We start from the raw sequence: 15,998 nt of genomic DNA, 5'->3' as shown, positions 1-15,998 counted from the left end.
AAAATATTTATTTAAGCTTAGTTTCTGCTAGACATTAAGCTGGACACTCAGAAAACCAAGTCTTTCTAATAACTTCTTCAAGGATCTTATAAAACTGGTTGAAGAGATAGACAAGTGTATCATTAATGAACAAGCCAGTTTTGATAACTACTATACTATCGGTTAGCAAGAAGCATATGGAGAATGCTTTATACCTCCATGTTTTTAGGTTTTTTTATTGGTCTATGAGTATGATTCACATATCATAAAATTCATCCTTTCGAAATGTATAATTCATAATGGGTTTTTTTTTAGCATATTCACAAGCTAGTGTAACCATCACCAGTACCTAATTCCAGGATATTTTCATCACCCCCAGAAGAAAACTTGTATCTATTAGTGGTCACTCTGTTCCCAGCTGTCCCGTGCCACTGGCAATGACTACCTACTTTCTGTCTCTATGGATTTACTTATTATAGATATTTCATATAATATGTGGCCTTTTGTGTCTGGCTTCTTAGCATAATATTTTCATAAACCAACCATATTGTAGTGTGTGTCTATTCACATTTCATTTCTTTCTATTGCCAAATAATATTCCACCATATGGATAAACCACATTTTATTTAGTCCCTCAATAGTCAATGGACAGTTGGGTTGTTTCTACTTTTTGTTTGTTTTGTTTTTTTTTGTTGTTGTCATTTCTACTTTTTGAGTTTTATGAATAATGCTGCTGTGGACATTCAGGGACAGATTTGTGTGGATATGTGTTTTCATTTATATTGGGTATAAGCCTTGGAATGGAGTTTTGGGGTCATATGATAACTTTTGAGGCACTACTATTGGCAGTTTAACAATGGTGAGTCTTCCATTCAATAAACAGGAAATATATCTTCATTTAAGTCTTAATTTAATTTCTGTCAATGTTTTATAATTTTCAGTATACAAGTATTAAACACTTCCTTTGTTACATTTATCCCTAAGTATTTTATTCTTTTTGATGCTACTATCAATGGAATTGTGTCTTAATTTTCTTTTCAGATTGTTCATTGTTGGTGTATACCAATAAAACTGACTTTACTGATTTTTGTATAATTGGTCTTGAACTTGTATCCACCAACTTTGTAGAATTTGTTTGCACAAATAGGTTTGTACGTGTGTGGATTTCTTATGATTTTCTCTATACAAGATAATGTTATCTGCAAGTAGAGATTGTTTTACTTCTTCCTTTCCCATCTGAATGCCTTCCCCCACTATGTCCTGTTTTGGTGTTTTTTTGTTTTACCTAATTATGCTGGCTAGAACCTCCAGAACAATACTGCATAGAAGTGAGACGAGTAAACTGTTGGGGACCACTCGGCCTGGTTTCAGGAACTGTAAACCGTCTCCCATGTCTAAGGCTGTGAGCGACCTCTGGAATGCGGGCCACTGAGGAGACAAGGCTTGTCTCTGGCAGCAGATGCTGCCCCTGCTTCATCTCCCTGCCCCCAAAGTATGGCCGGGTGGTCAGAGACAGGTGAGGCCCCTCAGAGGAGGGGCAACCTAGGCCAGACACGATCACTTGGGAGGCCATCATGGTAGGACTGGGGGGGCTGTGACAAAGAGGGAGTGATGGACCCTCTCCCCCCCGGCTGTGACAAAGCCCGAGTCCCCATGTCCTCTGGGAGAAGCTTCCTGGCTCTGATCCACTTAAGCCTAAAAACCTATGATGGGGAAAGCGGTGCAAGACTTGTGCTGGGAATGGTGGGCTCCCTGGGTAATTAGGCCTGAGAAGGAATATGTGAAACCCTGAGACCTGCTTTGTTTAAGAATGCTTTTAGTTAGATGGGAAGGGCCCAAGCAGAAGAAGAGTTTATGCTCCTAAAGTTCTGTAGCCTTTTAGCTGACAGGCCCTGATTTAGAAGAAGCCCTAATGGTTCTTTGTATACTATCTACTGTTTACTGCTTGACAATGATTAATAAGCTGTACCTGAACTCCTGTGCAAAAATCCCAATGAAAGCCTGACTAGATAAGGGTCAAGGTGCTCTCTCTCCCCTGGTGAGAGAGTTGCCCAGCCGCTCCAAGCCACTCTCCCCTTGAAAGGGTGGTGAGGCTGTTCTGACGCTCTCCCCCCTTGAGGGAGTAGCCTCGCCGGCCCTTTTGCTCCACAGGACTCAGTAGTCCGTGTGAATTTGTCTCATGTCTCATCCATGATGCTGTGGGCACTGCTGGTCAGTGCACATGTCAGTAAACATTCTTGTATTATTCCTAATCTTAGGGAGTCTTTCCATGTATGGTATTAGTTGTGGGTCTTTGATAGATGGCCATGTATGAACAGGTGGCCTAACAAACTACTTATAATTTGTTGATAATTTTTTATCATGAAAATATGTCAGATTCTGTCAAATACTTTTTCTACATATACTGAAATTATGTGCACTTTGTTTATTATATCACTAATTTGGTGGGCTACATTATTTGATTTTCAGATGTTAAACAACCTTGCATTTCTGAGATAAATCTGATTTGGGCATGTGTATAGCTTTTACGAAATGTTGCTGGATTTGGTGTGCTAATATTTTGAGGGCTTTTGAATGTATATTCATAAGAGACATTGGTCTATAGTTTGCTTTTGTTGTCTTTGTCTGGCTTTGGCATTAGGTTAATACCGATCTCATAAAATAAGTTGGGAAGTGTTTCTTTCTCTTCTATTTTTTTGAAGAGTTGTGAGTGATTGGTGTTAATTCTTCTTTTTCTTTTTTTTTTTTTTTTTTGTAGAATTTACCTGTGACTCCATCTGATCCTGAGTTTTGGGGGGGATTTTTGAAGGGAAAGTTTTTGATTACTAATTCAAACTATTATAGGTCTATTCAAATGTTCTATTTCTTCTGGAGTCAGTTTTAGTAGTTTATGTCTTTTATAGATATTTGTTCATTTAGATTATCTAATTTTGTTAGCACACAATTAGTCATAGTGTTCCCTTATTATCCCTTTTGTATTTCAGTAAGGTCACTCATCATGTACTTCTTTTATTCTTGATTTTTGTATTTTGAGTCTTCTCTTTATCTTGGTCATTCTAGCTAAGGGTTTGTCAGTTTTGTTGACCATTTTAAACAACCAGCTATTGATTTCACTGATTTTTCTCTATTATTTTTCTATTTTGTAGTTTTCTATTCTCATCTTTATTACTTACAATTTTCAGCTTTCTTTGAGTTTAGTTTGCTCTTTTTTTCTAGTTTCTTCAGGTAGAAGTTTGTTATTGATTTGAGATGATTCTTTGTTGTTTTTTTTTAAAGACTTTATTTATTTCTAGAGGGGAAGGGAAGGAGAGAGGGAGAGAAATATCAATGTATGGTTGCCTCTGGTGCGTCCCCTGCTGGTAACTGGCCTGCAACCCAGGCATGTGCCCTGACTGGGAATCAAACGGTGGTTTTTTGGTTCACAGGTGATTCTTTGTTTTTAATATAGATATTCATTGCTACAAAATTTCATCTAATCACTGTTTTACCTGTATTGGATAATTTGGTATATTGTTTTTTTTTATTTCCATTAATTTTAAAGTATTTTCTAATTTCCCTCATGATTTCATTTTTGGTCCATTTTCATTTGGGAATGTGTTGCTTGATTTTTTGTGAATTTTCAAAATTTCTTACTGTTATGTATTTATAATTTAATTCTGTTATGATTGAAAACATACTTTGCATGATTTCTGATTTTTAAAATTTATTGAGACATGCATTTTGTCTATCTTGAGGAATTTTCTACATGCACTTGAAGAGAAGTATAGTCTTCTGTAGATGTGTATTAGGTGTAGTGATTTATAGTGTTGTTCAAGTCTTTTGTTTCCTTGTTGATCTTCTGTCTAGATCTTCTATCCATTATTGAAAGTGGTATATTGGAGTTTTCAACTGTTATCACTGAATTGTCTTTTTCTCCCTTTAATTTTATAAGTTTTTATGTCATTTGTTTGGGATCTTTGTTGTTAGGTGTGTGTATATACTTATATTTGCTATATCTTCTCAATTAACTGAACCCTTTATCATTTAAAAATATCTTTGTCTTTAGTAACAGTTTGTATCTTAAAGTGTTTTGCCTGATATTGATATATTCACTTCAGTTCTCTTTTATTTACTGTTTCTTTTTTCATTCTTTAACTTTCATCCTATTTATAGCTTTTAGAAATCTAAAGTATATCTCTTATAAACAGTATTGAGTTATATCACTGGTTTAAAAAATCTGTTTTGTCAGTCTGCCTTTTAATTAAAGTGCTTAACCCATTTATGTTTAATGTAATTACAGATAAGTTAGGATTTACATTTGCCATCTTCCTATTTGTTTTCTATATATCTTTTGTCTTTTTTGTTCCCCTACTTGTCCATTACTGCCTTCTTTTTTTTTAGTTAGGTACATATTTTCTAGCATACTATTTAAATTTCATTTGTTATATATTGTTGATTTATTTTCGTTATGGTTGCTCTGAGTATTACAAGTGTCATCATAACTCATGACAATCTAATTCAGATTGACACCAGCTTAACTTGAATAGTATACAAAAACTTTGCTCCTGGATAGTTCTATTTCTTTCCTGCTTCTTTTGTGTTGTTGACAGGCAAATTACATCTTTATACTTTATGAGTCCATCAACAAAGATTTGTAATTATTACTTTATGAAGTTGTCTTCTAAATCATATAAGAGAAAAAAAGAGTTAGAAACCAAAAATATACATTTACACACTATCTATGTATACTTGTAGAGGAACTTTTACTGATGCTTCTTATATTTTTTTTTAGAAAAAAATTTTTTAAGGATTTTATTTATTTATCTTTAGAGGGAAAGGGAAGGAGAGAGGGAGAGAAACATCAATGTATGGCTGCCTCTTGTGTGTCCCCTGCTGGGAACTGGCCTGCAACCCAGGCATGCGCCCTGACTGGGAATTGAACCGTGGTTGCTTGGTTCCCAGGCCCATGCTCAATCCACTGAGCCACACCAGCCAGGCTTAAGAAAAAAATTTTAAAGATTTTATTTATTTATCTTTAGAGGGGAAGGGAAGGAGAGAGGGAGAGAAACATCAATGTATGGTTGACTTTTGTGCGTCCCCTGCTGGGAACTGGACTGCAGGGAACTGGCCTGCAACCCAGGCATGTGCCCTAACTGGGAATTGAACCACGATTGTCTGGTTCACAGGCTCACGCTCAATCCACTGAGCTACACCAGCCAGGGGATTGATGCTTCTTATTTTTAATGTGGATTTAAGCTACTGTCTAGTGTACTTTTATTTTAGCTTGAAAGACTCCTTTTAGTATTTCTTGTAGGCAAGTGTGCTAGTGATAAATTCTCTCAGCTCTTGATTATCTGTGAATATCGGAATTTATTCATTTTTTGAAGGATAGCATTGCCTTATATAGAATTCTTGGTTGACAGATATTTTTTCTTTAACACCTTACGAATATCATTCCACTGCTCCCTGGCCTCCATGACTTTTTATGAGAAATCAGCAGTTAATCTTATTAGAACCCCTTGTACATGATGAGTCACATCTCTTTTTTACTTTATTTTTTCATTAAATTTATTGAGTGACATTGGTTAATAACATTGCATAAGTTTCAAGTATAAAATTCTATAATACATCATCAGTATATTGCATTCTGTCTCACTACCTAAAGTCTAGTCTTCTTTAACTGTATATTCGACCCCTTTGACCCTCTTCATCCTCCCTGAACCCTCCTTTCCCTCTGGTAACCCCAATTCTGTTATCTGCATTTATGAGTTTGGTTTTTTGTTGTTGTTGTTTATTTGTTGCTTTCTGTTTTATATTCCACAAATGAGTGAAATCATATGGTTCTGGTCCTTTTTCATCTACTTATTTCACTTAGCATGATACTCTCAAGCTCTATCCACGTTGTTGCAAATGGCAGTATTTTATCCTTTCTTGTGGTTGAGTATTATTTTATTGTATATATGTACCATGTTTTCTTTACCCAATCTCTCTTAAGGCTTTCAAGATTCTCTCTTTGTCTTTCAACACTTTGATTATAATGTGTTAAATCCCTTTGAGTTTTTCCTACTTGGAGTTCATCGAACTTCTTGTCTATATAGAATAATGTTTTCCACTGAATTTAGAAATTCTAAAAATATTCTTTCTTCCTACTTTCTCTCTCTTCTTCTTGGACTTCTATAATGCATTTGTTGTTATACTTGATTGTGTCCCACGTGTCTCTTATACTGTTAACTTTTATATATTTTTCCCATTGATCAGACTGAATTATTTCATTTGACCTATCCTCAGTTTTGCTGATTCTTCTTTATATCAATCCCCTCTTAGTGAATTTTTCATTTTAGTTATTGTAACATTTCAACTCCAGAATTTTTATTTGGTTTCTTTTATAAATTATCTTTATTAATATCCTCTATGATGAAACATTGTTTTCATACTTTTCCTTAGTTTTTTAGACATGGTTTCCCTTAGTTCTTTGAACATTTTTAAGATAGCTGACTTAAAGTCTTTGTGTAATCAATCCACATTGTGGCCTTTCTGATGGAGAGTTTCTATTGATTGTTTTTTTTTCTTGTATTTGTTCCATACTCCCTTGTTTCTTTGTATATTTCATAAGTGTTTTTGTTGAAAATTATATATCTTAAATATATAGTGTGACAACTGTGGGAATCAGATTCCTTTCCTCACCAGGATTTGTTGTTGTTGGTTCTATTTGTTATAGTTGTTCAGTGACTTTTCTGAACTAATTCTTTTCTTTGTTGTGTATGGCCACTGAAGTCTCTGCTAATTTAGTTTAGTAGTCAGCTAATGATTGGACAGAGATTTTTTTTAACCATCTACAACCTATATTTCTCCCAGCTTTTGCAAAGGGGCTCTGTTGTGTGTTGGGGCATGCCCGCGACAGTCAGGCAGCTTGCATCTCTGCCCTAGCCTTCAATCCCTGCTTGTGCAGAGCCTCAAGTCAGACAAAGATGCGAGATTAAGGCCTTTTCAAGTCTTTCCTGAGCATGTTCATAGCCCTAGGGATTTTCACAATGCCTTCTAGATTCCCAGAAATGTGTAGGTACCTTCCAAAGCCTCTATGGACATTTAATTCCCCAGCTCTTTCTTTTAGGACATTGGTTACTATATTGTTTGCTCCAATTATTACTTACCTCTCAGACAGCCATGAAATTAAATAATTAACTGTAATTGTTTTCACAAATGCCCTTAGGAAAAAGTCTGTTTCTACTGGGAGGGCCCTGAGTTAGGCGCCCTATGGACAACCTCAGGTCTTCCAGGGTACTACTGGCCAAGCTGCATAACGGTAATTCTCTAGAATGAGGTTTTAGAGGACCTCTCTCCCTGTTTTGCCTCTGCTGGTACCTGCCAAGGTACTAGTTTTCATCATGAATATGGGCTGTGCATTTTCAAGACTACTATGGAGCTAGAGAGTGAAATATAGAAAAAGTTAAACCACCACGTAGCTCTCTCTCTTCTTACCAAGATTTATTTGTTTTCCTTGAATAATAGAGGCTCCCCCAATTTCTGAAAAGACTGGTTAATTTCCTGATTTCTGAAAAGGATGATTCTGCCCCTTTTTGCAGTTTTCTCATTACACTTATGGAGGAAAGAATTTTTGACATCCTTTATTTTCACTGACATCACCTACTTCTATGCCTTTGGACCTATTTTCTTTCCTTTCTAAACTTCCTCATGAATCTTTCCTACCTTTCAGGACTCAGTGTAAATATTAGTTCTTCAGTGAGGTTTTCATTCACCTGCTAGGAAATACTGATTTTATTTGCCTTTTCTTGTACCTGTCATTTATACCTATCACTTGTTGTACCCTGTGTTGTAGTTAAGTGGCTGTGTTTCTCTCATCATTAAAAATGGGTCCTTTTTGTTTCTTTTTCATGTTTGTAATTCTCTGGTTTACACCAGAGAAATGTTATCTTAACCTAAAAAAAGTGTTAGCTTAACTAAAATGCACACAGCTATTCCAAGAGACTTTACTTAAGACTTTAAAGTTGAAAGTGCAAAATCCGCTTATCAAGAAATTAAAACCAAGTTATGGAGAGACCTCCTAGTGGAAGACAGATTGGTCAATTACGTATTCTTCTGTCTACCTTACATGGCAGTCTTTCTAGGAGTAGTTGGCTTTTATCCAGTTCAGGAGTACACACTACATGAAGAATAATTACTATGTCCCCAGCTTGTAGAGAAAAGCTATTATAATTCCCTAGTAATTACAGCTGTGGTTTATTATATCCTTAACCGGGTCATCTCAATTAACCTGAAGTATTTATAACAGATATTTTGGTTTAGGAGACTTCTAGTTAATTAAAAGGAGTTCTGCTGAGCTGTCCTGGGCACCCACGCTGAGGTACAGAGAACTGCAGACATGGTTGATCTGAAAGCCATTTCTTTTTTAAACTTTTTTATGTATTGTCTTTTAGAGAGGGGGACATCGATTTGTTGTTTCACTTGTTTATGCATTCATTGGTTGATTGTTCTATGTGTCCTGACCAGGGATCGAACCTGCAACCTTGGTGTGCTGGGGTGACACTCTAACTTAACTGAGCTACTCAGCCAGGCCTCTTTCATTTCCTTGTTGTTGGGGCCTGTGTGTGATAAATTTACTGTTCAGTGTCCCTTGACGTGGCCTTTTACCTTTGATTATTTTAGTGTGAGGTATAGTTAGACTGAGCTGCATAGCTGAGGATGTATGTAATCTTGCTCTTACTTGGATATTGAAGAGAAAACCGGGATCTAAGCAGCCCTTGGTGCCAAGAGCCCAGGAACCCTTAGATCTCTTTAGTGCTAATAACTGACTACTTGATGTGGAAATAAGGCCAGAATTTACCAAAAACAAGAGCATTATTTGAAAAAATCCCCAAGAGTTGGGGGTAAAGGTTTACTCTTCGTGGTTGATCGTATTCTGGCTGCTTGTGCCTGGTTGTCATGGAGATGGGAGAGAATGAACTGGGAGGTGGCTGTGTCAGGCATTGCAACATGGAAGAAGGGGGCTTAACCTACGTGTCCTGTGTTATAGCACTTTGTTATAGCCTTCCTCTGCCTAGGGCTTGAGATATTGTGTTGCCTTCCCTGAAGCTAGAGTGCAACATGACGGTGGTAAAAGTATCCTACCATTTTGCAGATGAGACTTGTTTCTGTCCACACTCCATTATTCCATGACCCCCAGGGGATTTAGCTACTGAGGAGAAGACCTGGTAGCATGGAGAATGTCAGTGTTTATGTGATTAAGTTTAGGCACTGAAGCCCAATGTAAAAGAGTTATTTCAACCGATACCAGTCATTTGGTACTTTATTCCACCAGCTTAGGTTTTTGGGTTTTGTTTTTTTTTTACTGAAATGTTTAGTAAAGACTCACTGATGTTTAGGTATCGAACTTCATTTACTTCTTTTCTACTCTTTTTTATTGTTCTTATTGTTTTGTCTGGATGGTTTGACCTCGACCACTTTTACTGAAGGAGCACTTGCCAGAAAGGTCAAATTTTATTTTCTTAACATTGATTGTAGATTACAGACTGCCATAAACCTGTGGTAAAAAGCCATGTTTTCCTTGGCATTCAGTTTCCTTAATCATGTTTCAAGAACAAATATTGTGGTTTTGAGTAGTGAAACAGAGAGGCAAGGTCTGAATGTTCCTTTTAGCAGGGATGCCTACAGCATGTTCCTTTCTCAGAGGAAGAACAGGGTGTTACCCCTTTGTGGATAAAGCCTCTGTGGGCTTTCTTGGTTTCATAACCTGATGGAAAGCTCAGGGGATTTTACTCTAGTAGATTCCTGATCTGGATGCCTAAGTCAAGCGCTCTTATTTTCAAGACGGATCATCAGAGAACTCATTTGCAGAGGGCCCGCTAGGCCTCCTAAAGGAAAATAGTAAAGGAGGAACTGGGGTGGTTGGACCAGTGAGCTTTCAGTGGTTCTGGGATTGAAACTTTTGCGAAAAAGGGAAAGATAGAGTTGACCCGGCTTCTGGTGCAGGTAGGGAGAGCAGCAGAAATGTGTCCCAGAAAAGCAAGAAACTCACCCTTCAGAAGACACCGGCTGGAAGCTGTGGCCCCTTCCTGGGGCAATGGGTTGACTGGTAGCAGGGAGTGCAACAAGGGTGCCACTAAGGTGTCTCTCTGTCCAGCTCTGGGAAGCCCAAGTGACTTCTTCAGCAGGGTATCTTGGTTTGCTGGGCTGCTATAACAAAACACCAGGGACTGGGTGGCTTAAACCATGAAAATTATTTTCTCACAGTTGTGGAGGTTAGAAGTCCAAGATCAAGGTGCCAACAGGCTGGGTGTCTCCTGAGGCCTCTCTCCTTGGCTTGCAGAGGGCCACCTTCTCACTATGTCCTCACAGGACCCCTCCTCTGTGTATGCACGTCCTTCGTTTCTCTTCCTGTCTCTTCCTGGAAAATCTTTCTCTGCAGGTGTCGTTGGCTCACCAAGCATTGGCCTTCGAGGACTGGGTCTACTCAGAGGGCCGCCCTTCCTGGTGGCACAGTGGGGACGAAGTGGCTGATATGTCAGCCGTGAGTCCCACCAGCACAGTGAACCCAACACAGTCTCTGCCTGAAAGACTGACAGGCTAGTGGACATGGATAATCCCTAGACAACTGGCTGCAAAGCAGATCACTCTAAAGAATCATTTCTACCGTATCTGTGTATTATTCAAAATCCTTCAAGGCTCTTTGTTGCCTGCAGGGGGAAATCAAAATGCCTTAGCCTTGAATTCAGTGCCTTGTATCATCTCTCCACACTTACCTGGCATCCTCCAGGTGGACTGCTGTGACCCCAGTCCCTGCCTGGGTCTCCGTGCCTGTGGCCAGCTGTTACCATTGGCCAAGGATGCCTGTGCTCACCTTCCTCTCTGGCCCTCACCTTCCCAGTGTGCACTCAGTCCCGTCCAGACCAGCAGCAGGGCCTGACCCATCGTTACACAGCTGACGATGCCACCCTTTATACTTGGGCCTTAACTCTAACTTGACCCACTGCAGGAACCTATGGAATCGATGGGATCTTTGTGTTTGGGCACCCAGCACAAGGCTTGCATCAAGCAGGAAGGGAAGTAAGCTTTTATAGTCTGAGGCTTCTTTTTAAAATTTCCCAGTGTACTTTCAAACATTTCTGTTAAATGCTCGCCCTTGAAATTGTGTAGCTACCTTGAAAAGATAGATATATACCATCAAATGATTTATGAATGTTCTCTTACTGTCTCTGACCTACATATATATTTTTTTCTGCTTCTGCCTTTCCTGTCTCAGCATGGTACATCTCGATAAAGAAAACCAACACAGAAATATATCTACTTTACAGTCGTGCTAATAATATTTTCCAACTTCCAAATGTTTATGTTATAAGATTGGGTCTGGTTTTTTTTATCCTCCCCCAAGGGCATGTGCATTGATTTTTGAGAGAGGGGAAGGGAGGGAGAGAAACATCAACGTGAGAAAAATATCGATCAGTTGGCTCTCGTAAGCACCCCAACCAGGAACTGAACCCACCAACTGAGGCATGTGCTCTGACTGGGAATTGAACCCACAGCCTTTCAGTTTATGGGTGACACTCCAACCAACTGAACCACACCAGCCAGGGCGGGTCTGTTCTCTTATGATGCAGAATAATGTCAGCAAAACTAGTTAACTAGAGTCTAAGTTGCTAGGGTATTACCAGAGCCCCTGACCTGGGAGAAGGGAAATGCCCAACTCCAGTAGGTTCTAGCCTTCTGCAGGGGAGAAGGAAAATAGGCAACTCCAGCCCTCTCTGGCCATACTGGCTTCTGGAGGGAGGAAAAGCAAAACCTGAGCAACTAGTGGAGTTCACAGACCAAAAGCGCAAGCTCACTAAAAGAAAGAGACCTCATCACAGGGCTGTAGCATGTTGCCCCACCCCCCATGCCTCTCCACCACAATGCTAATGGCCTGTTTACAGCAGATCCCTTTACTGAGTACATTATATCCAACTATCAGGAAAAATGTATAAGGCATATGAAAGAAATGGGGAATGCCTTTGATGGGCTTATTAGTAGACTCAGAAAAGAATCTCTGAGCTAGAGGCAATCTCCATAGAGAGACACCTTCAGAGCAGAATAGCAAAGAGCACAAAGACTGTAAAAAGCAGAACCAAGTATCTAAGAATTGCGGAACAACTGCAAAAGGTGGAACACACATAATGAGGTTACCAGAAAGAGAAGAAGCAGACAAAGAAACAGAGGAAACATTTGCAGCAGTAATGACTGAGAGTTTCCCCAAATGCAGTATTCCCCACTCAGCTGTGGTTTCTCTTTGAGCAGTTCTCATTATCTGCGGTCAGCTTCTGCCTGAAAATATTAAATGGAAACTTCCAGAGATAAATAATGTACAAGTTTTAAATTGAGAGTCGTTCTGAGTGGTGTGATGAAATTTGGCACTGTCCTGCCTGAGACATGAATCATCCCTTTGTCCCGGATGTCCCCGCTGTATACATGACTCATCTGTTAAGTCACTTGGTAGCTGTCTTGGTCATCAGATCAACTGTTTCCATATATCCGTCAGTGCTTGTGGTCAGGTCACCCTTATTTTACTTAATAATGTCCCCAGGGCAAAAGAGTAGTGACGCTGGCAATTCAGACACTCCAGGGAAAAGCTTCCCTTAAATGAAAATGTGAAGTTTCTCAATAAGGAAAAAACGTCATATGCTGAGGTTGCTAAGATCTGGGTAAGAAAATCTCTTCTACCTGAAATTGTGAAGAAAAAAAAAATTCATGCTGGTTTTACTGCTGCACCTCAAACTGCACGCGTCACAGCCACGGTGCACCAGGCAAGAAAACAGTGACAAAGGTAGGCACGGACCCAACCATACCCATAATTGCTGTAAATATGAATGGACTACATTCACCGATGAACAGACAGAGATTGTCAGAGTGGGTCGAAAAAACTAGACCCAACTATATGTTGTCTACAAGAAACCTACTTTAGATATAAAGATTAAAAGTATAAGGATGGATAGAAATATACCATGCTAGAAAGTGTGTTTGGGGGGGGGGCGCGGGTAACTGCATTTACTGCAGGAAGAACAGACTGCAAAGCAAGGAAAAGTTGAAGACAAAGGACTGAAGTAGCATCCTCCCCTTACCCCAGACCCCTGGCAACCACCGATCTGTTCTTCACCATTGCAGCTGAATATTTTTTAAGAGTTTCTGAGAATGCCAAATAAATGGAATCATGCCGTGTGTAACCTTTTGAAAGTGGGTTCTCTCGCTCAACATAATAACTTTAAGATTTCTCCATGTTGTAGATATCAATAGTTTGTTCCTGTTTACTGTTATGTAGGACTCTGTGGTATGCTTATACCACACACAGTTCCTTTACCCAGCCACAGACTGAAGAGCGTTGGGGGGTGTCGGGATTCAGACCACCACAAGTAGAGCTGCTGCAAACAGTCACGCACAGGCTTTTGTGCAAACCAAGGGTTTGTTTCTCTGAGCCATAGACCTAAGAGTGGCATTGCCGGGCGTCAGATGTACACTTAACTTTGTAAGAACGTGCCAAGCTGTTTTCCACAGTGACTGTACCACTTTACATTCCCGCTCAAAAGCTATGACATTTCTAGTGCTCCATGTACTTATCTGCACTTGGTGTTTTCCGTATTTCTTTTTAATTTTAGCCATTCAAATCAGCATGTGAATTATTGTTTCTTATCATGTTTTTGATACTGACTCCTGTGCTCCTTTGTCATCCTGCATCCTCTTTGGCGAAGTGTCTCTTCAAGTCCTTTGCCCCCTTTTCATTGTTCCTTGTTCTCTTATTGTTGAGTTGGAGAGTTCTGTGTCTATTCTGCAGACAAGTCCTCTGCCGGAGCTGTAGTTTTCCAACGTATCCTCCTCTTCCACATCTCGTCTTTTCATCCTCACAACAGTATCTTTGGAAGAACAAAAGTTTAAAATTTTGAACTGGATGAAGCTCAATTTTTTATTGTTTTCATACATCTTTCACTGGGTGTCCATCTAAGAACGCTTTGTCTAAGCCCAGTTCACAAAGATTTGTCCTGGTTTTCTCTAGACACTGTATAGCTTTATGTTTTTCATTTAGACTATGATCCATTTTGAGTTAATCTTTCTATAAGGTGTGAGCTTCCTGTCAAGGTCTAACTCTGTTCTTGTGGGTGACCAAATACTCCAATAAATACCATCTCTCCTCTACCGAATTGTGCTTACGCTGTGTCAGAGATCAAATGGGTGTATTTGTGCGAGTGCATTTTTGGACTTTCCATTTTGTTCCATGGGTCTCTGGGTCTGTATCTTCTCTTTGAGTCTCTTTTAACTAAAAAAAAAAAATTTTGAAATTGTCGTATGTCATGAGCAATGGGGGAGGGGAGGCGAGATCAGTCACCCGTGTGTCCTAGAACTAGTAACAACTAATTCTCCCCATCACCTATTTCCCAGCAGTTTCCAACTGGGATACTGCGGAAACTGGGGTGAACAGCTCAATAGAGTGCCAGTTAGCTTCATGGTGTAACCAACTGATAACACCAATGTCTCCTTCCATAAATGTGCTCCTTGCTGTCAGTGGTGGGCCAGCCTCACGTGACTCAGAGCAGAGGGACGGGAGTAGCATTCCGACCTAAGGAAAAGGTTCAGATGAAAATGGTAGGGAGATATGGACATGGAAGCACCATCCCTGTTTAACTGGTAAATTGAACTGTCATCCAAGCCATAGAGGAGGTTTATTACACCGACAATGGATGTCTGTTGAATAGTTTTCTGGGTTGCCTTTGAGCATGGGCTGTTTGAATGAAAAAGATCCAGAATGACATTCCAGTGCATGGAGTACAGATGGATGGACACACAGACAGACAGTCTCCTTTCCTTTCCCCTGCACAAACTAGGGTCATGTGATACATACTTTTTCATAACTAACACAGGTCATCTTTGCTGCATAGAAGGCCGGAGTTATAGGACCAATCAGATCTCATTATTTCCTTTGACCAAAGGCCATACAAGTGGTAGAGTCAGTGTTAAACAAATATGTTTTCTCCATTCAGGCTGATGTTGGAGGACTCCTTTTTCTGAGTGTATTAGGGTGATAATTGCTGCTAAGAAATAATGTACTTTTCATTGAAATGGCCAGATGGACCCACAACTTTTGCAAAGACACAGGGGTGTTTGGGTACCAAGACCCACATGGCACATTCTAACCCCGGGCAGCTCTTCAGCAGTCCCAACAGTGTAGGCTGAGAGGAGCGGCTTCCTTCAAGTACAAACACATCTGGGCCTGTTGCTCTGCTCTTTCTGAGTTCAAGTCAGCTTCTCCAGCATGTGTTCACCTAAGTAAAGCAGTGAGAACTCACTCACTATCTCCCTTTTACTTTTCTCACTTTAGTGGATGCCTCTAGGTAAGATGGGATTGGGCTGCAGAGTGGGAAAAGGGGCCACCCTCATTTACTCATTTGTTCATTCACACATTTCTTCATTCATCCTGAAGATATTTACTGAGCATTCACTCCGTGTTAAGTACTGTAATCAGTAAAGTAAGCCTTGGCCTTTAAGGAGCTGGTGCTTGATGTATCCTTGATACACCACATAGTCCCCTACTCAGCCTTGAGAATCAGAGAAGGCCCCTGAAGCAGGTGGCAGCTGCACTGATTCTTGGAGGACAAATATGAGTAGAAATAGTCCCAGAAGGGGTCCAAGGGAGGGGTGAGTGTCCAGGCAGAGAACATCGCCTGAATAAGGGCCCAGAGAAGATGTAAAGCTGTTCAGAAAACTGCAACAATTTTAGTATTACAGAAGCACAGAGCACAGGGCTGGGTTTGTGTCATCCAGTACTGCTTCTCTCTCTCTCTCTCTCTCTCTCTCTCTCTCTCTCACACACACACACACACACCCCCCAGAATATCCTACAGAGGGAATATATTCTCTAACCCACCACGGGTCCCACCCTTTTCCATTGTTCTGCTCTACCCTATTTTTCTTATTACCTTCTTGGCTCATGTAGGCATTTGAATTTGGGATCCTCCACCTCTGAACCTTGATAAAAGGTCAAGTTCAAACTATATCAGTTGCCATTT

This window comes from Artibeus jamaicensis, unplaced genomic scaffold (assembly GCF_021234435.1).
Source record: "Artibeus jamaicensis isolate MK-2021 breed Jamaican fruit bat unplaced genomic scaffold, CSHL_Jam_final scaffold_1689, whole genome shotgun sequence".
Lineage (NCBI taxonomy): Eukaryota > Metazoa > Chordata > Mammalia > Chiroptera > Phyllostomidae > Artibeus > Artibeus jamaicensis.
Note: the sequence above shows the minus strand (reverse complement) of the source record.